Genomic DNA, 25,559 nt, shown 5'->3' on the forward strand with positions numbered 1-25,559 from the left:
GCTGCGGGGACAGACGAGCAAGACCACTGAGTCTTTGTCAGTGAAATTGCTCTCCTCCCTTGCAGCTCCAACATTGAATGTGGCTTCCCACAAGCCCCTGCACATTCTAGTGTGAGTGTTAGAAGGCCTTAGAAGGCCTCATCCAGCCGCAGGTTAACGTGCGCCACATCCCTCGTGCCCCAGTGGGCCTGTCTCCCGCTTTCCGCTCCATTTTTCACTCGTTGCAAATTGTCACTTCACTTCTTTTCAGCCTAATACATTGACCGTAGGGTCCCCATCTGTCGCAGCACACCGGTTCCCCCACCGCCCCCCTACCCCCAACAAGAACCCCCCACCCCCTCCCCGAAAGTCTTCCCCCTCAACTCCCTACCACCCTCCCTAACCCCAACTTGAAAACCCCAAAGTTCCATTTCGGTCTATTACCCATCATGCCACGATGTGGGCATGTGGTAAGTAGAAAATCGGGGGTAGTGTGTGGACCAATCGTCCCGGACCCCATCTCCCCCCCCACCCACCAAAGTACCTGGCATTGACAAAGCTAATCAAACCCTGTCATAGGACTCGTGGGTGGGTCGTCGCTGTGGTTTCCTTCTGGACCGTCTCAAGAGCTGCCATCCTTTCTTGCGCTACAGTGTTCAAGTTTGGACGTCTTTTGGGATTGGGTGAGCGTCGACGGCCCACCTTCTTCCAACCATTGCACAGCGAGGTCTGCGTCTGACTGAGTGGTTCTTCCGGACTGTGAGGCTCAAGTCCTAATAGTGGACACGTTTCTTGCAAGGATCGGAGTTGATGGAACTTGCCGTTCAGCACAAAAATCAGACTGAAGGGGTGGCCCGAGGAATATGCTACTCCTTGTTCCCTCAGGTGAGCTGTCACCTCGCGGAAAGCTATTCTCTTCTGCAGAGCGATGTAGGCCAGGTCTTGGTATAAGGCCACATGCTGTCCTTGATATGTTTTTTCGACCAGGCCTCCCGCAATATTCTTTTTTTGAGTGGGAAGCCGGGTAAAAAGGCAAGGATGTCCGTGGGAGGAGCTGGACCTCGTCTAGGCAGTCCAACTCGATGGGCCCTGTTGTCCGGGGGAGGAGCCGGCCCTCGTCTAGGCAGTCCAACCCGATCGGCCCTGTCGATGCAAATCTAGAAGTCTTGGTTCTCCCCCAGAATGTTTTGAAACAAACCCTGCAGATACTGGGTTACATTTGGCCCCTCCATTTTTGAGGGAACTCCTCGGATGCTGATGTTGTTCCATCTCGATTGGTTCTCGAAGTCTTCAGTGTGTGCCTGCAAATCTAGTTGTTGGTCACGCAGGCGAAGCCATTCTTGTTGGAGTTGTTCAATTTCTTCTCCCTTGGTGGCTCCCCAGTCCTCTTTGGCCGCCACTCTCTCTCCAACTACATCTACATCCCTGCGGGTCTCTTGCACTTCGCTCTTCACTTCGTCTTTAAGTGTTTGGAAGTCCTCTCTTAGAACGTCGAAGAGCGATTCCAGGAAGGAACGTGTAATAGGGACCTCTCCATCGTCTGTATCCGCAGTTGTTATCGGACTGGTGGACAGTCTACTTTCTTTGTCACCAGGGGGGTGGGGGGGGACCTTTAGTGATCACGTTCCTCAGGGAACGTTCCCCTTTCTTCCACACTGAAGCCATCCCCGAATCATCCGTCAAGGGTGGGGGGCGCCCCAAGATCCCTCGCGATTTAATCATCTGGATTTCACTCTGCTTTCAGCACCTCCGCTACCCGGCTCGTAAGTGGAACCCACTTGTATTCACGGTGTGCTGTGGTCTTTTGCGTTCGTCTCCTGCTTCCTTCCGTGTAGTTTTGTCTCGTAAGAGGCCCCCCCCCTTTGGTCGGTGGGTGTAAGCAGTGCCTCCCTTCACCGCCAGCCGGCTGCTCTGGCTGAGTGTTGGCGCCTGTATACTTAAGGCTGCGTATACTCTACTTTCACGGCTCCCATTTCCGCACAGCGGCCTAGTCTATACTTGTGTGGGCACCTCGTCGCAACCCCCACCTCCTGATTGCTCAGGACGGGTAGGCATTCAATGCCTCGATATTCAGTTGGGAGTTCCTCCACCAGTTCAGTGCTTTAGCCGGGGGATTGTCTTCCGCCTGTCTCTAGGCCCACGAGAGTCTTTGTACGTCGTTATTGGCTCGGTCCCAACACTCTGGGCCTCGGCTGCGTGTACCCCCGCTCTTAGGGATGGTCAGTGGCCCTCCCTAGTCACCTCTACTAGATGCCCAAGCTCACCTCTAGACATTTTGATTGCGCACTGTAGAATAGGCCTGGATCGGATCAGTTGCACCCTGTTGCCTCTTAGGGGGGTCTTGTCTCCTTTATTTTGCCCGCTGGTAATGTTCAGCCAACCGCACGCCGACATGTTTTGCTCCCTTGGTGCGAAATCCACTACGCGGGGGCTGCATGCCGATCCAGGCTCCGTATGGCTGCGCCAGGGGAGGGTTCCACCGCCGCCGCCGCCTCCACTGAATGCCGTCTCCTGGGGGCCCCCACCTCCACAGCACCTCAAGACGATGGCCCGGGACAGTTAGATGTCTCCCCGCCGCTCCGCAGCCGTTCCGCAGCCGTTCCGCAGCCGCTCTACTCTTGCTCTCCCCTCCTCACGGCCTCAATGCTGCTCCTCCGCATAATCCTCTGGCGTAGTCCCGGGAGTAGGACCCACCGCTCCGTCAGCAGTCCCAGGAGCGGGTTTCAATCGGGAAACAGCACATGTCGACCCGTCGCTCCTTTCAGAATTCCTTGGAGGCCCCAGTGTCTATCCCGTATCTGGACAGTATCAGCCTTGTGCCCGGCACTGCAACCGTGGACGGCCGGGGCCCACCACTCCTCCTCCCTCCGCTCCGTCGCCACCAACGTTGGGCACCCGCAGCGCATCCTCCGGAGACCCCTCACTAGCTCCGCTGCCTCTGAAGGCTGGTCGCTGGCCTTGCTCCTCTCCGCCCCCGGCCAGATCTGCCTCGGGAATGCTGTTGTAGACTCCAATGGTTGATTCTCGTCCCCACCGCTTCTGCGGGCCCTCTGGGTATCAGCCCTGCCGGCGGGACAGTCTCACTGGTCCGGTGCCATTTTCTTACACCGTCGTCTGCATATTCCGAGACGCCCAGAGGCCGAGAACGGGACCGGAGTTCATGAAATTACCAGGCATCTGTTTACCGCTGTCTCGGCTTTCACATTTCGCCACTGAGAGCGTTCGTGCTGGGGTTATAGGTTGGGTTAGGACCGGGCAGGAAGGCCAGAAGCGGGAAGCCCCAGAGAAGTACGACCTACCAGATTGCCATCTTGGCCACGCCTCCCTTCTGGATGTTTTTGAGCTTGTGTTGTGGCGTTTGGTAGTTCCCTGCGTTGAGGGTGTTGCCATAGTCCAGTCTGCTGGTGATGAGTGCGTTGTTGACATTTTGGTGAATTGGGGGGGTTATCCATTTTAATGTATTGCTTTGGATCAGTAGGCAGTTGTAGCTGGTGAAGGCAATCGAGTTGATCTGGCAGGTCATGATGATGATGGAGGAGTTGAGGATGATGCCGAGGTTGCGTGCGTGGTCTGTCAGTGAGGGCAGGCTCACCAGGGCAGAGAGCCAACAGGGGTTGTGCCATGCAGATGTGGGTGGTTGTTGGAAAGGGGAGTCTCTGGTTGGCGCAGTGCAGCACTGGCGACAAGCAGGGACCCTCTCTTCCACGTCAGGGCTAAGGATTACCTTCAAGAACAACCTCTGCTTACCCTCTAGGTAGTGTGGCGCAAGCAGTCTAGGCTAATCTCTGGGGCACATAGGGTTAAACATTTGCAGTATCACACCATCACCACCAACCCACCACACAATGACACCAAACTGTATTGTAAAAAATATATTCTCTTTATATATTCTTTTTAGAAGCTGACTTGTAAATACAGTTTTGTTACTTTAAAAATGCGAGGTTCCAGTTACTTTAAGCAATGTCACAGTTCTTGTTTAGCATTAGGGATAGTTCTTCAGTAGGCAATGTTCTGGGCCTTCTGCCCAGTTTTCGTAAGGTAATGTGCCTTCTAGCGCTTCTGGGCGCTTTGCGGCGCTCCTGTGCGCTTCGTTCGGCTCTCTTCCGCGGCCCCGCCCTAAACCTCACGCATCTCGCGTGAGCGGCGTACAGTGCGGTCCTTGCGAACCGGAGGTGCGGGGCATACTGTTCCGTGGAGCGGAGGCGCACTGTTCTCAGTACGTTCCCCACTGGTCAGGGTACGATGCAGCCCAGACAAGGGCAAGGGCCAGGGAGTCGAGGCAGGGCTCAGTGCACGGTGCGACTCGAGCGTAGGAGGGGGTGTGAAGCGCACGACTCTTAGCGCACACACTCCGGCTCAATCGAGGCACACAGTTCTTTGAACAGCGCACAGTACCTTAAGTTTGGTGATTTTTTTGTGAAGCGGACGGCTGAAAGGGGGGCCTGTCCCACGTCGCGTTGCTTCCCCGGAGGCGAGGCGAGCTGCGGCTCGAGGCTGGGCAGGTCACGGGTCACCCGGGGCGGCGGTGATCGGTGGCGGCAGGGTCCTTCCTTTGGAGTTCGCTCCGACCCTGAAGGAGGCGACTGTGTGATGGCGGCCAATGGCAGTACGGTCCCCAAGTGCGGGACGTACCCAGCCAAAGTGCCGGTTGCAGCTGTGCGCTCACTGCTGAGCTATCGGGCAGGATGCCGATCGGAGGGGGGTTGACACAGGGCGGCAGTCCGTCTTTGCAGAGGGGTCTACGGCGCGAGGCTCAGTCGACTCGGGTGCTGGGACCAGACGGGTCCTCCTTCACGTTGCTCTCGGGGCTCACAGGCAGATGCAGTCACGGTGTTCGGGCCAGCGGCGGCTGGGCCGCACGTTGCTCTTGCGGTCTACTTTGGGCCCCTGTCACGGTGCTGGGGGGGAATACCGATGTCCTGGATCACGGGGAGCGTGGCAGGGACGCACAACGCTCTCAGACTCCTCTGTCAGCGCTGCAGCGACGAGCAGTACACACAGCAGTTCCTTGATCAGGGAGGGTAGCGCCCACTGTTCCTGGGGCGCTGGTCAGGGGGCAAGTTCCACAGCAAGCCCTTGGAGATCTTTAGTAGAAGTTTGGCACAAAGTTCAATAAAAGCAAAAGTCTCTTGTAGTCTCTTCTTTTTCTCTCCTTCTGCAGCAAGGCACCAGACACAGGCCAGAGACAGCACACGTCCTTGTAGTCCTTCCAGGTCCTTCTCTTCGGGCAGAGTTTCTTCTGTAGCGCAAACAGGATCTCATTTACAAGGAGCAGGGCTCCTACTTTTATACCCAGTTTCTTTTGTTCTTACAGGCCAGGGGGGCCTTTGCATAACTGCTCTCAGTCCCTGAGCACTTGTGGTGGGTACTTCTGCTTCTGCATTCAGTGTGAGGGCAGGCACATCAGCCGCTCCCCAGGGGGGCGGAGCCAGCATTGTGAGGACAGGGGCAGCCAGGAGCACTTTGTTGACAAGCTTCGGTCCTTCCTGGGCCAGGTGCAGGCTGAGTCATCAGTCGCTCCCCAGGAGGGCGGAGCCAGCATTGTGGAGGCAGAGCACAGCCTGATGCATCATTCAGGGAAACTCCCACCTCCCACTAAGGGGTCATCCTGCTATTCACCACCTGTCAACTCCCAGCCCTGTCACTCACACAACTCAGACAGTCAGATACACACAACAGAAGAGGCGGGCTGAAATGGTTAGACAAGCAAATGCTAGCTTTCTAAAAGTAGCATTTGCAAACACAGGATATTAAAATAAACTTTACTAAAAGAAATATTTTATTATTCTGAGTTCAGGCATACTAAACATTAATTTCTACCATGTTCCCTGAGCTTGCTGGGATTATAGGCCCACATGCATCAAGCATTTTTGTAGTCGCAAACGGTGCGATTCCTTAAAATCGGCCGTTTGCGAATGCAAAAGTGCTTGTTGGGATGCATCACGCCATTTTAGAAGTCGCATCTTTTTTACGATTTCTAAAATTGCGTTAGCATTTCAGAAATGGCAATTCTGCGATTTCTTAAATGCTATGCATCATTACAGAAAAATATGCGATTTTTAAAATTGGAAGTGCAAATTACCACGAAGTTCAACTTCGTGGTAATTTGCGAAATTGATTAAAAATGCACAAAAATGCATTTTTTAAACTGTGAAGTTACAGACACACATGTCCTTAGGACATGTGTGTATGTAACTTATGCTGAAAAGTACATTTCATGGGTGCAGGGGGGGGTCATTTTGACCCCCCTCTCCACTCTTGAAATGCATTGATGAATTGCAATTGCACATTGCGAATTCGCAATTCCCATTCATTCCTATGGGCATTTTGGCCCATAGGAATGAATGGGAATTGTGAATTCGCAATTTAAAATTCGCATTTTTTATGCATTTCGGTAAAAATAGCGATTTTTACCGAATTGCAAAAAAAATAAGAAAAAATTCATGCATAGGCTTTTGCGAATTCTAAATTGCGAATCGTTATTTTTCGCAATTTAGAACTCGCAAAAGCCGATATTGATGCATGTGGGCCATAGAGTGTAATAATTCCAGCAGCCCATCTGGCCTAAAGGGAACTGGTAGCCTTACAATAGTGAAAAACTAATTTGGCAGTAATTCACTATTAGAACATGCCACACAGATCAGGGCATGTCCTACCTTACACTTACAATGCACCCTGCACTCAGGCCTACCATAGGGGTGACTAATATGAAGTTAAGGGAAGGTTTAGGGGCTGGCAAGTGGGTGCACTTGCCCAGCCAGCATGACAGTACCAGACTGCACGCAGGTTCTGCAATGGAAGACCCTAGACACATTTTAAGGCTGCTTCTGTGGGTGGCGCAACCACTAGCAGTATTGGCATTCACAAGCCCTGGCACTCCTGGTGCCCTTTACTGGGGACTAACAGTAAATCCAATGAACCAATCATGGACATCAATCACATGTACACTTTACAGTAGGGAGCACTTGCACTGCGGCACGGGTTGGCCGTGGCGCAGTGCCCTGAGTAGCGGACACCAGCAAAACATTTGAGGCACAACAGCCCCCTCAGTCAGCACAACAGTCCCCTCCAGCTGAAATGTGGGGGGAACTACCCTTCCCCAGGGAGTTCCACATCACTAAGGCAGAAAAATCTGGACAGACCATCAGCATTGGCGTGATCTGTGCCAGGGCGGTGTTCCACCGTAAAGTCCATACCCTGTAGGGAGATGGACCACCTCAACAGTTTTGGGTTCTCACCCCTCATTTGCATCAACCATCTGAGGGGCCTGTGGTCTGTATGAACCCGGAAGTGAGACCCAAACAAGTAGGGTCTTAGCTTCTTCAGCGCCCAGACCACAGCAAATGCTTCTCGCTCTATTGCACTCCACCTACTTTCCCGTGGAAGTAACCTCCTACTGATGAAGGCTACAGGTTGGTCCCAGCCGTCCTCAGTCATCTGTGAGAGAACAGCCCCTACACCATGCTCTGAAGCGTCTGTTTGCACTATGAATTCCTTGGAGAAATCAGGAGCCAGGAGCACGGGTGCCGTGCACATGGCAGTCTTCAGGGTGTCAAAAGCCTTCTGACAGGTGTCAGTCCAAATCACATTCCTGGGCTGCTTCTTGGAAGTCAGCTCTGTCAAGGGGGTCACAATAGTGCCATAGCCCTTGACAAACCTCCTGTAATACCCAGTGAGCCCCAGGAAGGCTCTCACTGCAGTCTGGGTCTTGGAGGGTTCCCAAGCCAGGATGGTCTCAATTTTAGGTTGCAAGGGTGCCACCTTGCCACTCCCCACTTGGTGTCCCAAGTACACCACGGAACCCTGCCCAATCTGGCACTTGCTCGCTTTGATTGTGAGGCCTGCCTTGCGCAGGGCCATCAACACTTCCCAGAGGTGTCGCAGGTGTTCTGGCCAGGTACCACTGAACACTGCGATGTCATCCAGGTAGGCGGCACTGAACTCATCCAGCCCAACCAACACCTGGTTGACCAACCTCTGAAAGGTGGCAGGGGCATTCTTCATTCCAAATGGCATTACCCGGAACTGGAAATGCCCATCTGGTGTAGAGAATGCTGACCTCTCCTTTGCCCCATCGGTCAAGGCGATCTGCCAGTACCCAGACGTTAAATCAAACGTGCTGAGGAACTGGGCAGCCCCTAGCCGATCAATGAGCTCATCAGCTCTGGGGATAGGGTGCGCGTCAGTCTTGGTGACTGAATTGAGTCCTCTGTAGTCCACACAGAACCGGAGTTCAGGTGTGGCTCCCGGCGCAGCAGCCTTTGGGACCAAGACCACGGGGCTGGACCAAGGACTGCTGGAGGACTCAACCACCCTAAGAGCAAGCATCTTGGAGGCCTCCTCCTTAATGCAGGCCCTGACCCTGTCAGTCACTCTGTAAGCTTTATGCTTTACAGGTAAGCTGTCTCCTGTGTCCACATCATGGACGCACCAATCTGTGACACCAGGAACCAGGGAGAACAGATCTGGAAACTGCCCCAGCAATTGGCGGCAGTCTTCCTGTTGCTCAGGGGTCAGGGTGGGTGAGAGGTTAACTCCATCCACTGACCCATCTTTCTCACAGGCCACTAAGAGGTCAGGGAGAGGTTCAGACTCCTCTTCCATTCCATCATCAGTTGCCAACAACATGCCCACTTCGGACCTTTTCAAGTGGGGCTTGAGGCGGTTAACATGTAGGACCCTTAAAGGGTTCCTGGAAGTCTGCATGTCCACCAAGTAGGTCACTGGACTCTTGCGCTCCACAACCTCAAATGGACCCGTCCACTTATCCTGAAGTGCACAGGGCTCCACTGGGGCCAAGACCCACACCTCTTGTTCAGGCTGAAGCTCTACCAGAGTGGCATTCTGGTCGTACCACCGCTTCATCTCTTCCTGGCTGGCTTCCAGATTTGCCTCAGCAAGTTGTCTGAAGCGCCTGGTCTGGTTTCTGAAGGCCAGCATGTAACTGTATACATTCTGGGGAGGTTTCCTGGGAGATTGCTCCCAGCCTTCCTTTACCAAACTCAGTGGTCCTCTCACTGGGTGACCATACAGCAGTTCAAAGGGGCTGAACCCTAGGGACTTCTGTGGCACCTCACGGTATGCAAAGAGCAGGCATGGCAAGAGGACGTCCCACTTACGCCTCATTGGACCTTCCAGGCCCATGATCATGCCCTTCAGGGTTCGGTTGAATCTCTCAACCAACCCATTTCCTTGGGGATGGTAAGGGGTGGTGAACTTGTAGGTTACACCACACTCTTGCCAAAGGGACTTCATATATTTGGATATGAAGTTGGTCCCCCTGTCGCTCACCACCTCTAGAGGGAATCCCACTCGTGAGAAAATTCCCATCAGTGCACGTCCCACCACGGGGGCCGTCACTGTCCTCAGAGGGATGGCTTCAGGGTACCGGGTGGCATGATCCACCAAGACCAGGATGAACCTGTTGCCCATGGCTGTCTTGGGGTCCAGAGGCCCAACAATGTCAATGCCCACTCGTTGGAATGGAGGACTGACCACAGGGAATGGTTGGAGGGGAGCCTTGTTCTTCCCTCCGCTCTTCCCACTTGCCTGGCAAGTTGGACAGGTCCTACAATGAGCATCTGAGCTCTTGTGCATTTGGGGCCAGTAGAAGTGGGTGACAAGCCTGTCATAGGTCTTGTCCATCCCCAAATGTCCTGCTAACGGCACATCATGAGCCTGTCCCAGTAGGAAGGCTCTGAACTTCTGGGGTACCACCAGCACACGGGCTGGCCCAGGTTCAGCAGCCTTAGGCTCTGAATACAGGAGGTCATTCTCCCAGTACACATAATGTGTCTTGGCCTGAACACCATTGGCCTGGTCTGCAGCCTGCTGCCGCATACCCACGAGAGAAGGGCATTCTTTCTGCTCCCTGCAGAATTCCTCCCTGGAGGGGCCTCCTTCTTGCTGCCAATGGGTCAGCTCAGGCAGGTCCCCCAGTTCGGCAATCTGTTCCCCAGTAGGCTCCAGGGCATCCCCCTCAAGGTCTGCTTCCTCCTGGACCGTGGGAACAACAGGGGCCGGTTTCCCGTGCCCCCTGCGCCTTCTCCCTAAGGCCGGTTCCTGGGCCTCTCCTTCAGGCCCTAGGACCTCTTGATCACCCCTACTGGCTGCCATTGACCGGGTGGTCACGCACGCCCAGTCAGGTAGACCCACCATCTTCAGGTGAGTCGTCTTCTCCACCTTTTCCCAAGGGGAGTCCTCCAAGTCATTCCCTAGCAAACAGTCTACAGGCATGGCTTTCCTCACACAGACCTGCAGAGTACCAGACACCCCCCCCCCCCACTCGAAGGGAACTTGAGCCATCGGACACTGACTCTCTGAGTTGTCAGCATTGACAACCCTACAGTAGGCATGGGGTACAACCTGCTCCTGAGACACCAGGTGCTGCCTCACTGCAGTCACACTGGCCCCTGTGTCTCTAAGAGCCTCAGCTTTCTTACCATTGATGGTCACCACCTGCCAATATTTCTTAGTGTTAGAGGGCAGGTAGTTCTCAGGGACCATCTCACTGTCTCCTAGCGAGACTAGGGTCATCTGGACAGGATCTCCACCCCCCGGGACCACTACTTCTTCTCCCAAGTGAACACTAGTCACTTGCCGGGGTGGAGCACCAGTGGGTGCTGGTTTACCAAACAGGCGACACTTGGGGTCACTGGCAATGTGCCCCGGGTCACCACATCTGAAACAATTGAAGGGCCCCTTTGGAACAGGCCTACCTGTCGGGGCTCCATTCTGCTTTGGGGTGGGGGTGGCTGAGAACCTCGCTGCTGGTTCCCTTGGGGATTACTTTGGGGGCCTTTAGGGAACCCTTTCTGTTTACCCCTGTCCCCCCCACTCTTCTGCTGGGGACCCTGCCCACCCTTGGCGGAGTCTCCCACTGGACCCTTGTGGACCCTGGTGCTGAGGCAGCGGTCCGCCTCCTCAGCAAGCTTCCTCGGGTTGGACAGCTTGCTATCAATCAGGTGCTGGCGAAGCTCCGGAAAACAATTACTAGACAAGTGCTCCCATGCAATTAAATCAAAGAGACCTTGAAAATCATTCACCTTATTACCCTTCACCCAACCATCCAGGGCTCTGCAAAAAAAAGTCACATACTCCACATATGTACTCCCAGGACGCTTTTCACACCCCCTGAACCTCTGTCTATACATTTCAGGGGTAAGCCCATACCTGGTCATTAAGGCCTCTTTCATGCGGGGATAGGAACTCTGTTCTTCAGTGGGCAAATCTAGCAGGGTATCCCGCCCTTCGCTAAGGAACCTCCCCCACAACCCCGCTCCCCAATCCTTGTCAGGGACCCGGGGGGAGGACATGGCTACCTCATATGCCCTAAACCACTGTCCTATGTCATCCCCCCTAAAGAACTCCTTAACTACATCTTTGGGTATGTAGACCCTGGACTCTACCTGTACCGGCGTTGTGCTGCCACCAGAAGGAGTTGTTCCCAAACCTCTCAGCTCCAACTCCTTCAATCTCAGGTCATGCTCCATTTGGCGTTGCTGCGCCTCCATGACCAATCTTTGCTTGTCCATTTCCATTTGCCCAGCTAATCTTGCCATCTCCATTGCATGCGCCCTGTCTGCTGCCCTGTCCGCCAGCTCCTCTGGTGACAGGCCTCTGTTGGGCTCCACAGCGCCATCTGGTGGTATGATATCCACCGGATTCTGTGGATCTCTTGACTCTTTCCAGGCTCTCAGCGCCTTGATGAGTTGGCCTTTCTTTTTGCACCCATGGTGCGCAACTCTGAATTTTACACAGTAGCCTTTCAACTGCTCCACTGTGTAACCCTCCAGTCCTCTGTGTTCCCAATCCACATCTTCAATTCCAGAAATCACAGAGGGTGCTCTTTCAGCAGGGAGTGAGCCAGGCATGGCTTCAACAATGGCAGATGTCCCAACAAAATTAAAAAAATGGAAATCTGTGGCTGCGTTATAGGTCTGCTCTCACTATGTGGTGATCAGCAATTCACTGTATGTAAACTACAAATGCAAATTCGCAAATCCTCACCGCTGCGTCCAATGTTAGAATTGGGGGTCTCTGGTTGGCGCAAGTATGCACTTGTGACAAGCAGGGACCCTCTCCTCTAAGTCAGGGCGAAGGATGACCCCTTAGAATTACCCTTGCTCACCCTCTAGGTGCGTGGCGTGAGCAGCCAAGGCTATTCTTCAGGCGTTATTCAGTTAAGCATTTGTAATCACACACAGTAAAATGTACCAATCCCCCCACAAATGGACACCAGGCTGTGAATATATCAAAATACGATTCTTTATATAAAAATAGATATATATATGCAGTTCAGACTTAATACAAGACCAGTAACGTTTTAGGATGCCAACAGATTGTAAATAGGCAAGCTTCTCCTTGGTTGCAAGTTCAAATGTGGATTTCTTCGTTAAATGCTCCACCAACAGTTTTTTGTGTTCTACCTCTCTCTACATCACGTCTCTCCCAAGTTTGGTGGGTTTTGGAACCACCCCGGGCCTTCGGCGTGCTTGGCAGCGCCTCCCTCGCTCTCCGCTGTGAAATTGACTTGGCCCCTACCGCGGCTCACGCATCGGGCGTGAGCACGCCTGCGCCGGGACCGGCTCTTCCCCTCGGCTCGGGGACAGAGTCAGTTGCTGGCCGGCTCGGCGGTGCGGGAGGGCTCCGGGGACAGCGCGGCAGTCAGGGGGAGCTCGGGGTCCCTAACGGGGAGTGCAGACGGAGCGCACAGCTCTCACTCACCCGTGGGGACTCCGAGGACGCGCAGACTTCCTCCGTCGGCTCCAAGGCAAGGAGCGGCTCCAGCGAACGGGGAAATAACAAGTTGCGGGCCCCGAGCCCGGTGGTGACTTAGGAGCTCAAGGACACTTGGGGTTGGGCCGAGTCGGCACAGGCAGCGCGACTCGGTCCGGTGAGCACTTTGGGATCCCTTCGGACAGCGGAGGATCTCCGGGGGTGACACACAGCACGGGGGCCCTCTGTACCGACGGTACAGCGAGGGGGCTCCCTTCTCAGTGCGGCGCAGCCTCTCCTGGGGGGGCAGAGCCAAGCGGGGCGGCCGGGTGCAAAGGAATGCACAGATGGCCGTCCAGGCTACAGACAGCTCGGGTCCCCGGGATTCCGGCTGGAGGGGCTGAAATCGCGCTCAGGCGCTCCGTGAAGCAGGCAGGGGTAGAGGAGCGGCCGGCCTTAGCCCTGGGGCAGAGAGCGACTCCGGGTGGAGCGAGGCTCTCAAGGGCAAGAGGGCAGGCTGGCTCCCGGGTACCACGGCCCTAGGAGGGGCGAGAGGGGGCAGACTTCACCTCCGGCGGGAGGAAATACTCGGCCTCAGGCAGGGGACGAGCCAAAGCACAAGAGGACCCACTAGTCCTGGGGTCCAGATCAGGGGGCAAGCTCAATCAAGCCCTTGGAGAAAAGTTTCAAGCACAAGTCAGCAAAGTCTTTTAGAAAAGTCTTCTCCTCTCCTTCCTCAGCAAGGCAAGGCAAGCAGCAGGCCAGTCCTTCCAGCGTCTTCTTCTCCTTCTATTCGGGCAGAGGTTCTTTGTGGGAAACAGGATTCTGATTTACAAGGAGCAGGGCTCCTACTTTTATACAGAGTTTCTTTTGTTCTCACAGGCCAGGGGGGCCTTTGCATAACTGCTTTCAGTCTCTGAGCATTTATTGGGGGTACTTCTGGCTTCTGCTTTCAGTGTGTGGGCAGGTACATCAGACGCTCCACAGGGGGGCGGAGCCAGCATTGTGGGGACAGGGGCAGCCAGGAGTACCTTGTTGACTGTGCTTCGCCCTTCCTGGGCCAGGTGCAGGCTGAGTCATCAGTCGCTCCCCAGGGGGGCGGAGCCAGCATTGTGGTGGCAGAGCACAGCCTGATGAAGAGTCCAGGGCCACTCCTACCTCCCACTAAGGTGTAATCCTTCCATTCACCACCTGTCATCCCCCAGCCCTGTCACTCACACAACCCAGACAGTCAGATACACATCCAAGCAGAGGCGGGCTGAAATGGTTAGGCAAGCAAATGCTAACTTTCTAAAAGTAGCATTTGCAAACACAGGATATTAAAATAAACTTTACTAAAAGAAGTATTTTATTATTCTGAGTTCAGGCATACTAAACATGATTTTCTACCATGTTCCCTTAGCCTGCTGGGATTATAGTGTGTAATAATTCCAGCAGCTCTTCTGGCCTAAGGGGAACAGGTAGCCTTACAATAGTGAAAAACGAATTTGGCAGTAATTCACTATTAGGACATGCCACACTCATCAGAGCATGTCCTACCTTACACTTACAATGCACCCTGCCCTTGGGCCTACCATAGGGGTGACTAATATGAAGTTAAGGGAAGGTTTAGGGGCTGGCAAGTGTGTGCACTTGCCCAGCCAGCATGACAGTACCAGACTGCACGCAGGTTCTGCAATGGCAGACCCTAGACACATTTTAAAAGGCTGCTTCTGTGGGTGGCGCAACCAGCGCTGCAGGCCCACTAGCAGTATTGGCATTTACAAGCCCTGGCACTCCTGGTGCACTTTACTGGGGACTGACAGTAAATCCAATGAACCAATCAGAAATATCAATCACAGTTATACTTTTCATAGGGAGCACTTGCACTGCGGCACGGGTTGGCCGTGGCGCAGTGCCCTGAGCGGACACCAGCAAAAACATCTGAGGCACATCAGCAAAAAGAGGAAGGGAAACTCACGCCAAGGTGCCAGGTCTAACAGTTGTCTTATCATATTTAAATCGCCCCCTCAAAGGACGTAGCCCCCCGAACGCTCCAGAACCTTATCTGTCAGATCTGAATAAAAGGCAGGGTGGACGTAGTTAGGGCAGTAGGTATTAACTATGCAGATCTCCATGCCTTTCCCACAGCTGTCCGTCTCCAGTGGTGTCACATCAGTGGTGCTTTAGGGTTAATCCACGTCAGAACCTCCCTAACATGTGATGTAAATCCCGCCGTGTGTACATTACCCATTAAACCCCTGGATCACAATATAGGACTGTCTGGGTGGAGGTGCGTCTCCTGTAAGAGTGCAACGTCAACTCTATGTCTGGAGTGATATTGTAGGAACTTCCTGACCTTACGATGGTCATTGAGACCTCTGACATTCCAGGTCATCAGCGTCCGTGTATCTGGGGGCTCCCCAATTGGTGTCATCTGTATGTAAGCGGCCGGTGTATGGGCCCCAGCGATGTGTTCTGGACGTATACGATCCCGCCATGCCTTGCCACATCTGTGCCAAAAAAACAAAAACCACCAAAAAACAGCACAGTGTCCCACCCCTGTTCAAGTGGCACTCGAAAGAGCCGCAACTCCCCTATCCATCGCCCTCCCAGCTCTGCCCTACCCCAACTAGCCCGCTGAAATCCCCCACCCCTGCAAAACCACACACTCTCCCCTCCACATGCCCCAATAACAGCAAACAAAAACTGTAGAAAAGTGTAATTCACGCGGGGACGTAGGTAGCCAGCAGAAAAATCACAGTACAGTACAATGCCTAGTGACCACCCATCCCCCATCTCATATCAAGTATAGTTCGCGTGTAACAGCATCTTGCATATGTGTACCCCTGAACCAAGTATGCGCCATGCACACTCCTAATGGGACCATACATTCTGCGGTAGCTCTAACTCCTTCATCCGCAGGGCCCCTCCTCCTCCATTGACTCATAATTAATATACTTGCACATAGCCCCACCTCATTGTGCGACTGTTTATCATAACTTTGTGACACAATGTACTTCAGGACCATAACCCATTGAGAATCAGATCAGGCTGAACTTCACCCCTCCATCCCCTCAACCCCCCCATCCCGCAACACAAAGCCATTTAAGGGCAACCTCAGGAAAAAGGGCGCATAAGAGCCAGATCATTCCACCTACTCTTTGGCACCACCGACCCGGGACGCCCAACAGTCAGAACACATAGTCCGCCACCCGCAGCTGTGCATCTTAGTTAGTCCTGTTCATCCAAGGGGCCTCCCGCTGCTTCGTCCTGTAGCTCTCTGTTCAGGGAGGACCGCGTGTCCTTGTGACATTCTCTAAGGGCCTTCTGGAGCGCTTTAGGGTCAGTGAAAATCATAGACTTCCCCTGTCTGTTGACCCGCAGCTTCGCGGGGTACAGCATCGCAGAGTCAGTTCCCAACTCACGCAGCTGTCGTTTCATCGGTACAAACTGCCTCCTTGCTTCCCGAACTTTTGCCGTAAAATCCGGGAATAATGAGATCACCGACCCCTCGTAATGTAGCGGCTGTTTCTCTCTGGCGAGCTTCAGCGCCACGTCACGGTCCCTGTAATTTAGCAACTTCGCAATTATAGGTCTATGAGGCACCCCAGGTTTCGGCCTCGAGCCCAGAGATCGGTGGGCCCTCTCAACCACAAATATTCCAGAGAAGTCTGTGTCCCCTAGTATCTTCTTCAGTAGGCTTTCCACAAACACCTCCATATTCCCAGTTTGTGTGGTTTCCGGGAGACCCGTACTACGGAGATTGCATCTCCGAGAGTGGGCCTCTAAATCCTCCGTCTTGTCCTGTAAAATCAGGATCACTCTGCCCAGCTGTTTGTGTTCCGAGTCCAGGGTCGTTTGTGCCTCTTCTACTTCCGTCAGGCGACGTTTGGACATGTCTATTCGTTCCGCCTGTTTGTCGAGCCTCTCCGCCATGCGGTCCATTCGATAGGCGAGCGCGTCCATCTTGGATCCCAAGGATGCCATCCCGCCCTGCAGGCTCTTCTGCATGGCGAGCAAAAGGCTGCGGATATCCCGCTGCGGGAGCTCTTCGATAGGTTCCAACTCTCAGGGCCCTCCTCCCGGTGTGGTCTCGACAGTCTTGGGCCTCTTCGGGTCAAACGTCAGCTTAGGCTGGTTCTGGTCCGTCCGTCCCATCTTGTTGTTGCTGTGTGTCCCCCTATCGCAGGGGGTATAGTCAGGGCCTTAGTGTCCAAGTGCCGGGGTCGCCGCAGCTCCCACCCCATGGTAAGCCTTTCTGCAGAAATGTGGCGAGCACCGCAGGCGACCACACAGATACAGCATGCCTTGTCCCTCATGGGAGCTTGTAACTTTGCGAATCACCTGAGTTACAGTCAGAGCCACAGCAACTTTTTAATCTGGCCCGTCATTCGCCTCGCTCTAGACCCTCTTCAGTCTCTGCTGGGATACTCTCAAAGGCAGCAGTGCAGGGCTCCTGGACGCCTCTGTGCATGAGAGGAGAGGCGACCAGCTTCCCACACTGTGTAGCCCCAGCTGTCGCACCCCTACGCGCCTCAACCCTGCTGGCAGCACTTCCAACTGTTCACTCTGGAGGCTGGGGGAGCCGATTAGGGTCTAGAGGGGCCTCCGCGTCCCAATGTAGTCCTGCCTCCACGCGTAGCTGCTGTGTCCTTCTCCGCCGTAGTGCTCTATGGCCACCTCCCCCACTGCACCTCCTCTCCTGCAGCGGGCACCTCTGCTCCTATTTGCCGTTGGGGGAAGAGGGCCGAGGAGCCCCCCACAAGGGGGATACCAGTCCAGCCCGTCACCGGGGCACAGCACACCGTGGGGGCCTCTCCTGGCAGAACTCACTGCCCCCCTCCGTCTCTGTGTTGGCTCTCACGGCCTGTGCCCAGTCCCCACCAGGGGCCGCTCTTTAGGCCTCACTTTTCCTGCCGACAGTGGAATCGACCTCTGCCGCTACACAGCACACTCTGCCCCCCGCAGTCACGGTGTTGGCACTCGTGGCCCCAGGCTCGGCCTCCGCTCCAGAGGCTGCTCTGAAGGCCTCACTGGTGCGTATTCACCTCCCCGCCTGGTAGCGCCTCCTCCTGCACTGTTCCTCAGTCCACACACCACCCGAGCTGACTCATGATCTCAAGAGGCGGGGTGTATCGCTCCTCGTATTTCCCGCCAAACGCGGGATCGACCGCCGCCACCGCTGTACAGCCGCCAGGACAGCGGCCTAGTCAGAGCATCCACCCCTTGAAGTTAATTCCGCCCTGCAGCTCCCGCTGCAGCCGGCGTGCCAGGCCCACGCGGCTCGCTCAGCGTGACGGGGGTGGGCGGGATCCGGACCCACGCAATTCGTGGACCACAGCAGTCCTGGGGCTCGGTCCGTCTAGTTAGGGCAGCTGATAGTGGAATAGCACGCAGAATTGATGTAGGATAGTTACACGAGACGGGGAGCTCATGGTTCAAGCAGCCATCTTGGTTGCGAGCTAGCTCCGCCCCGCCTGGCCTTTGTAATTGCATTGTTTACATCAGATTCTCCTCGTGCCCGGCCTGTGTTATTGCATTGTTTGCGTCAGATTCTCCTCGTGCCTGGCCTGTGTTATTGCATTGTTTACATCAGATTCTCCTAGTGTCTTGCCCGTCTTATTGCATTGTTTGCGTCAGATTCTCCTCATGCCTGGCCTGTGTTATTGCATTGTTTACATCAGATTCTCCTCGTGCCTGGCCTGTGTTATTGCATTGTTTACATCAGATTCTCCTCGTGCCTGACCTGTGTTATTGCATTGTTTGCACCAGATTCTCCTAATGCCTGGCCTGTGTTATTGCATTGTTTGCGTCATGTTTTCCTAGTGCCTAGCCTGTGTTATTGCATTGTTTGCGTCACGTTTTTCTAGTACCTGGTCTGTTATTGCATTATATGCGCTGCTTTTGGTATGTTATTATTCTAATAGTTGCAGCTTTTCTAACAAACATGGTACGTTTTATTCCAATCAAGTGTATCTGACTGCAAGGACACTGCACTCTCCCTGCAGTAGCAATCTTCTTCCTATTTATGTAGCAACAGACAGCACAGCATGTCAGCCAGAGATGTCGTAGGGTCAGAAACAGTACATAGGTAAGTAGGTATGATGGAAAACAAACTGAGTAAGATTTTAAAGGAAGAAGCTGCTGTGATAGACGGCAAAACATCCATTTCAAAGTTCAAAGTTCAAAAAGTACTTTATTCGGTTAAAAGACTATAACCATAAAAGCAACAACATGAAATTACAATTTACCCAGGGAAATTTAAAAAAGAACAGATTATATTTCATCAACATCAATTGTTTTCCATAATTTAAAAACATGTTTAAAAAAACCTACAACTACTGCAACAGTTAAAACAGTGTCCATTCTCTGCAGTTCTAAAAATGCTGGGCGACATCTATTTAAATTAATTTCTTTGAGGATTGGGATAATGAATTTCCTACGTGGTAAAATATAACATTTACAAAAGAATAAAATATGGATATCAGATTGGGACGAAGATTCATCACACGGGCACATAGGCAAATTTCGCAACCATGAATTCATTTCTGGGAAGGACAAGAGTCTACAAACAATATTTAGTCTAAAACGGGTCAAGAGAAATCGGTCATAATTAGACATTGGCAGGGTTAAATACGGCTGTATTTTATCAGAAGTTAATAACAGGAGATGTGAGGTAACTGTCTTTTTCTTCATTTCTTCTCGCCTTCTCTTCTCCTCGAGGTATTCCATACACAATTTTCTCAGCAATTTTCAGGATATATTAACCATTGTGAGTGGATCATCATAATATTGTTGGCAACCAATTTCAAAAGAAAACGTTTAACGTAATCTAGCCAATCAAATCTACCCACATTTTCCAATTTTAACACATCCTGCAACATAGCCCGGTTCATGACAACTCATTTGTTGTCCATACCCTATGCCACAGAAGGATGGGCTGTGTTTTAATTATATCTGATATATGAGGTTGTCCAAGTTCAGTGTGACAGATGTAGGTCGCAACACTTTGTGGTACTGTCAGGACGTCCCTCATAAACTTATTTTCGGCTATTTGAATTGATTTTATGTTTGAATACCCCCAAAGACCCGAGCCATACAAAGCTACTGATGTACACGTGGCATTATATATAATTAAGATTTCTCTTATTGGTTTCTTGCCCAACTTTTTTATAAAATTCTTTAAGGCCAATATTGTTTTTAAGAATAAAAGAGTTCTGGCCTTTACAGCACTTGTCCAAACCCCAGATTCATGGAACAAAATACCAAGGTAGGGGAAAGTAGGGGTGTTTTCCGAAGGAACATTATTTATGAACATTCTTCTCATCTGCTTTCCGGTTCTTGTGCCACAGTTCATGGAGAAGGTTTTACTACAATTGATCTTTAAATCTAAACTCAACATGAACTTCTCAAAGGTTGTTATCAATTTCTGCAGGGCCAAGGGAATCCGTGCCATTAGGACTGCATCATCTGCATACAAGAGTGCAGGGATAGATCTCTTACCAACCCTGGGCATATCCCTGCACTCCTGCAGCAGACGATGCTCAAGTCCATTTATATAAACCAGAAATAAGAATGGAGCCAGGACGCACCCCTGGCGTACTCCGCGTCCCACGCCGAATTTTTTGGTACATTCGCCCCCCTTACCATAACGGACTCATGCTGTGGCTCCTGAGTATAATTCTCTCAGAAAGCAAATGATAGAATATTCCACGCCCAGCCCTTTCAAAATTGCCCACAATTTAACGTGTGACAAACGTAAGGTACAGGCGTTCACCTTTTACCTTAGTATACTTTTGTTGAACGATCATTAAGTTTAAGCATTGTTCAACTGTTCCAATGCCCTTCTGAAATCCAAACTGTAGGTCACTCATTATCTCATTCTCCTCAGCCCAGCTTTGAAGTCTTGCCAGGATGACTCTCCCAAGGATTTTTATAGATGAGTCTAGAAGGAAGATTGGTCTGTATCATACGCAATTTTGTCTATCTCCCTTCTTGTATATCGGCACAATAACTGAGGTAAACCAGGACGGATTTAAACCCCTTGCTAGTGCTGCATTAAAAAGTTGTACCAGCATGGGGCCCCAGATCTCGCTATTTGCTTTATACAAATCTGCTGGGATCCGATCAGGACCTGCGGCCTTGCCACCCTTCGTTGCTTTCAAACCCAACATAACTTCCTCCAGAGTTATCACCAGTTTCTCGGCTACTACTCCTATATTACCCATTGTAATAGGACCTATAGTAGGGCTTTCATCTTGGGACCTGTAAAGGTTAGAAAAATGTTCCACCCAATCCTCCTCAGTAATTGCAATCTCCATGCGCGCCTTGAGATTATCATAGAGAAAAGGGGCATTTACGGCCCTCCAAAATGCGGATGCATCCTTGGACTGTGATGCTTCATATAGAACTTCTAGGGACTCCTTTTTTAAAGCATTTTTCCTATTTTTTAAAGCCTCATTATATATTTTCCTAAAACCTCTTATTTGTAGAGGATCTCGGGGTGTCCTATGAATAGCATATTTCAAATCAGTCAGTGCCCTTGTACATGCATTGTCAAACCAACTTTTATTACCCTTTGCCCATTTCTTTACCTCCACCCGCAGACTATTTTTAATTGTAGAAGCTATAATATTAAAATGCTCTATTATATGTTCGCTATTAGACTTCTCTCCCAGGCAAATCACGAAACTATCCGAACAAACATTCAACAATTTACCTAGGAACATTTCTGGGACCACCTTACCCCATTTTAGAGTATACCCATTCTGTCTCCCAAGGACCACATCAGGGACTGTGCATAGGGAGAGCACATCTTCATGCTGTTCAAAAAATGGGGTTTCAACCTCCATTATTTGGGGCAGATGGCCACTTAATGGTAACTCCATAGTCTTTAGCCTATTAATCTTATGGCTATAACTATTTGAGGAAATGATGAAGTCAATAGTGGTCAATGCTCCTCTGCCAATAAATGTGGGCACAAAGGGAGTTGGTTTTTGGGCAATTTCATTTGCATATCCCAGGTCATACATAAACAATATTTCATTTAATAAGTCCCCGGTCAAGGAGTTGTCAAAATGTATTAGATTGATCTCCTGCTCTAACATTAGGCCACAGATGCCTTGTTTGCCCTTTTTACAGAGTGGACAATTAAAATCCCCCCCCCCCATAGAATTATTACTTCCCTGTCGTTTTTATCTATTTCATGTTGTATATCCTCCCTCAGCATTTTTAAAGTGCTAAGAATTTCATTTTTCGGGATATGATTGTGAAAGTTTATAACAACAAAATTAATTCCCTTCTTGTTGATTAACATTATCACTTGATAATAACTAGATTTTGGTGTAAAACAGACCTGCTCATACTTGAGCTGGTTTGAGAGAAACGTAATTAGGCCTCCCTTTGCTCGCCCGTGTTGGCCCCCCACGGCCGGAGTGAAGAAGCTTCTATAGCCGCTTATGTACACTGGCTCGGTAGACCAGGTTTCTTGCAAGGCCAAAATATCGCAACGATTTATAACACTTTCCCAGGATGGATTTTTAATTTTCTGCCTCAATCCTGCCACATTCCAAAATAAAAGTGTGCAGGATTTCCTGTTCTCATTTACTACATAATCACAAAAGGAGGCATTAATCAGATCCTTTTCGTGTAAGGGGGAACTAGCTCCTCCACATATTCCCCCCTCATTTAGATCAAGGTTGCTGAAGGTCTTGCAACAATCTTCTTCATTATCACCATGAGTCACTGTGGGGACAATTTCTGCTTGAATAATATCCTCATTACCCTCCCATAACTTCTGATCTTTTGTATTCCCCTTGATTTTATCAGTGTTCTCCCCTAATCCAAATGTTTTAATAAGGGGAGTATCCTTCTTGGGTCAATCCACAAATTCAAGGCCTGAGAATGCATCAAACCGATTGTGGGTTGGTATATTATAAGCAGGTAAAGCTATACCTCTATTGTCCCACAAGTAATTATTTCCAAAATTAGGACCTGGGGTTGGTGGATAAGTCTGCCTAGGATGGAAATTAAATGATCTCTGTGGTTGGGAGAGAAAAGTCTGACTATGTCCATGATGGTTGAAGCCAAACCTGTTTGCAGACTGCCTTTCTACTTTTTGGTTTTTAGGATATTGGGCTGGAAAGTATGGATAAAAATAGCTAAGATAATGTGTAGAGATGGAATCACTACTTCTTGACTCGTACCAATCCCCAATGTGCCTGACAGCTGTGTGATCTTTAAAGTTCACGATGATTACATCCCCTTTCCTGTCTTTAGGCCGTGATCCCACCCAAATCGAACGCCTAACATTTCAAATTTCCCCATTAATGTGGGCAGGCAAAGGTCTATTGTTACATAGCCAGTAGGTAACTTTATTTCTTAAGGCTCGGTCGTCTTCCCTAGTGCCTAAAGGGAGCCCAGGGACACCCGCCATGGCAATCGCATAAGGGGCAGCTTCTGGCGGTAGATCTACTATTCTGTGTGATTGCCAGTTTGTATTATGCAAATTCCTTGCCCCATTATCCTTAATAACCTTGTTTTGCGGGAGTTCTACCTTTTCTTCTGAGATCAAGTTATCCCCCCTTTGATCACCTACTTTACTTGGGAGCTGAGCTTTAGAAACAGGCTTCTTCTTCAGCAAAGGGGATGTCTGCACTTTTTTAGGGGAAACACAAGTTGGCTTTTTGCCAACATGATTAGATTTTATAGAGAGAGTGGGACATAGTGGGGCTTGTTTCGTTTCTGATATCGTTTTTACAGATTTTACTCTGGGGTTTATATTAATCAGCTCCTTCGCCAAGTCCGATAATAAAAGTGTGTTTCTTTCTACCTTTTTATCGATCAAGTCTAGGTGCGTGTTAATCATCCTGGTCTTTTCTAAAAGAGGCTGCATTAGTGATTTTACCAAAAATGTAAATTTTTTCCAACAGGCCACCCTCACTGATAGAACAGTGGGTTGTCATTAAGGGGACCATGGGAGGAGTCAACGAATCGACCACATCCAACAATGTTGAAGTTGAGCTCCTCTTTTGTATTTTGGCTTGCCGGTTCTTTAATGGACCGCCCCCTCTTTTTTTAATTTTGACCTTAAGTGGTGACATATAGTTCGTATTAGAAGGAGATGCAATAGAAAATCTAGGGGAATTTGATAGCCCTTCATCATCATTGCTATTATACAAACTCAGCAATGACACAAGGGTACTGGTAGGCGTACTCAACAGAGGAACATCAGTGCTATAATTAGCCGACACTTCTCCTTTATCCTCCATATCTTCAATATTTACTAACCCAGTATGTTCTACTATAATGTTTGTTGAATTTGGCGATGGCGCAGTCCCTATTTGCCCCAGGGAGGATCGTTTTCCAGTCATTGAATCCAGGGAAAGACCCCTCTTAAAATCGGCTGTATCTACTCTTTTTTTGTAATGCTTCCCCCCACGTCTCAGTTGTGCTTTTTTATATATTCTGACCGATCTTGGGGCTGACGGTGCATGCTCTATTTCCTCAATAGAGATATCTGGCCGATCTTCATGCCTCTCAGCATGCACCAGGGCTATAGCCGTCACAACTTTCCTTACACCAATAGGGGGTTATTGGGCATAGCTGTATCCGCCACTAAGAGGGACGCCTCTTCCTGTAACTTTCCAGGACTCCCCCGGCCTAGGGAAGCCCTTCTATCGTTATTGATCTGGTTTACCTTCTTGATCAGGTAATTGTCCATGGTACCTAGCCCAGAAGCAATTTTATCACTTTTACCTCTAGACATCTAATTAACTTATTGCTACACTCGGTCTGAGAGTTGATATAGCGGTACAGCCCTAAATCATTCAGCGCTCTTTACACGCACCAAGTATTATAATATGAGCTCTCACTTCGATACATATGGTCCTTCCCGGCAAATCCAAAGTCTGTGGCCCAGTCCAGTCTCTTCAGGCCTCTGAGGGCCTAAGAGGCCCGCCTTTTGCCCGGGCTTAGCCCGGCGTGCGACCTCGCGGGGCGAGGGACCAGGTGTGCTCTTATGCACCTCCTGGCGCGCGAAGATGCCTCGTCCTGCCCCAAAGGATCGTGGGACTTGCTGTCCTCAGCGGAGCCAAGCCCGGCCGGACAGCAAACTGGAGCAGGGAAGTCTTCAGGAGATGGAGAAACGGAGCCAAGCCCGGCCGCGGTGCAGGGGAAGAGAGTTCAGAGCAGGCCAGCAGCGAAAGACGGCATGTGAGGAGAGCTCCGGTTCGAAATAAAAATCACAATGGGCTCAGCACCAGGTGTGCTCTTATGCGCCTCCTGGCGCGCGAAGATGCCTCGTCCTGCCCCAAAGGATCGTGGGACTTGCTGTCCTCAGCGGAGCCAAGCCCGGCCGGACAGCAAACTGGAGCAGGGAAGTCTTCAGGAGATGGAGGGGCGGAGCCAAGCCCGGCCGCGGTGCAGGGGAAGAGAGTTCAGAGCGGGCCAGCAGCGAAAGACGGCATGTGAGGAGAGCTCCGGTTCGAAATAAAAATCACAATGGGCTCAGCACCAGGTGTGCTCTTATGCGCCTTCTGGCGCGCGAAGATGCCTCGTCCTGCCCCAAAGGATCGTGGGACTTGCTGTTCTCAGCGGAGCCAAGCCCGGCCGGACAGCAAACTGGAGCAGGGAAGTCTTCAGGAGATGGAGGGGCGGAGCCAAGCCCGGCCGCAGTGCAGGGGAAGAGAGTTCAGAGCGGGCCAGCAGCGAAAGACGGCATGTGAGGAGAGCTCCGGTTCGAAATAAAAATCAACTTTAGTTTGGAAGGGATTCCCTAAAGAATTTATAAACGCAATACAGGCATTATACAGTCACCCGAAGGCAGCAATCCATATTTCTGGGGATCTTTCAGACAATTTGGCAACAACAAAGAGGACCAG

Source organism: Lissotriton helveticus, assembly GCF_964261635.1.
Source record: "Lissotriton helveticus chromosome 1_1 unlocalized genomic scaffold, aLisHel1.1 SUPER_1_unloc_14, whole genome shotgun sequence".
Lineage (NCBI taxonomy): Eukaryota > Metazoa > Chordata > Amphibia > Caudata > Salamandridae > Lissotriton > Lissotriton helveticus.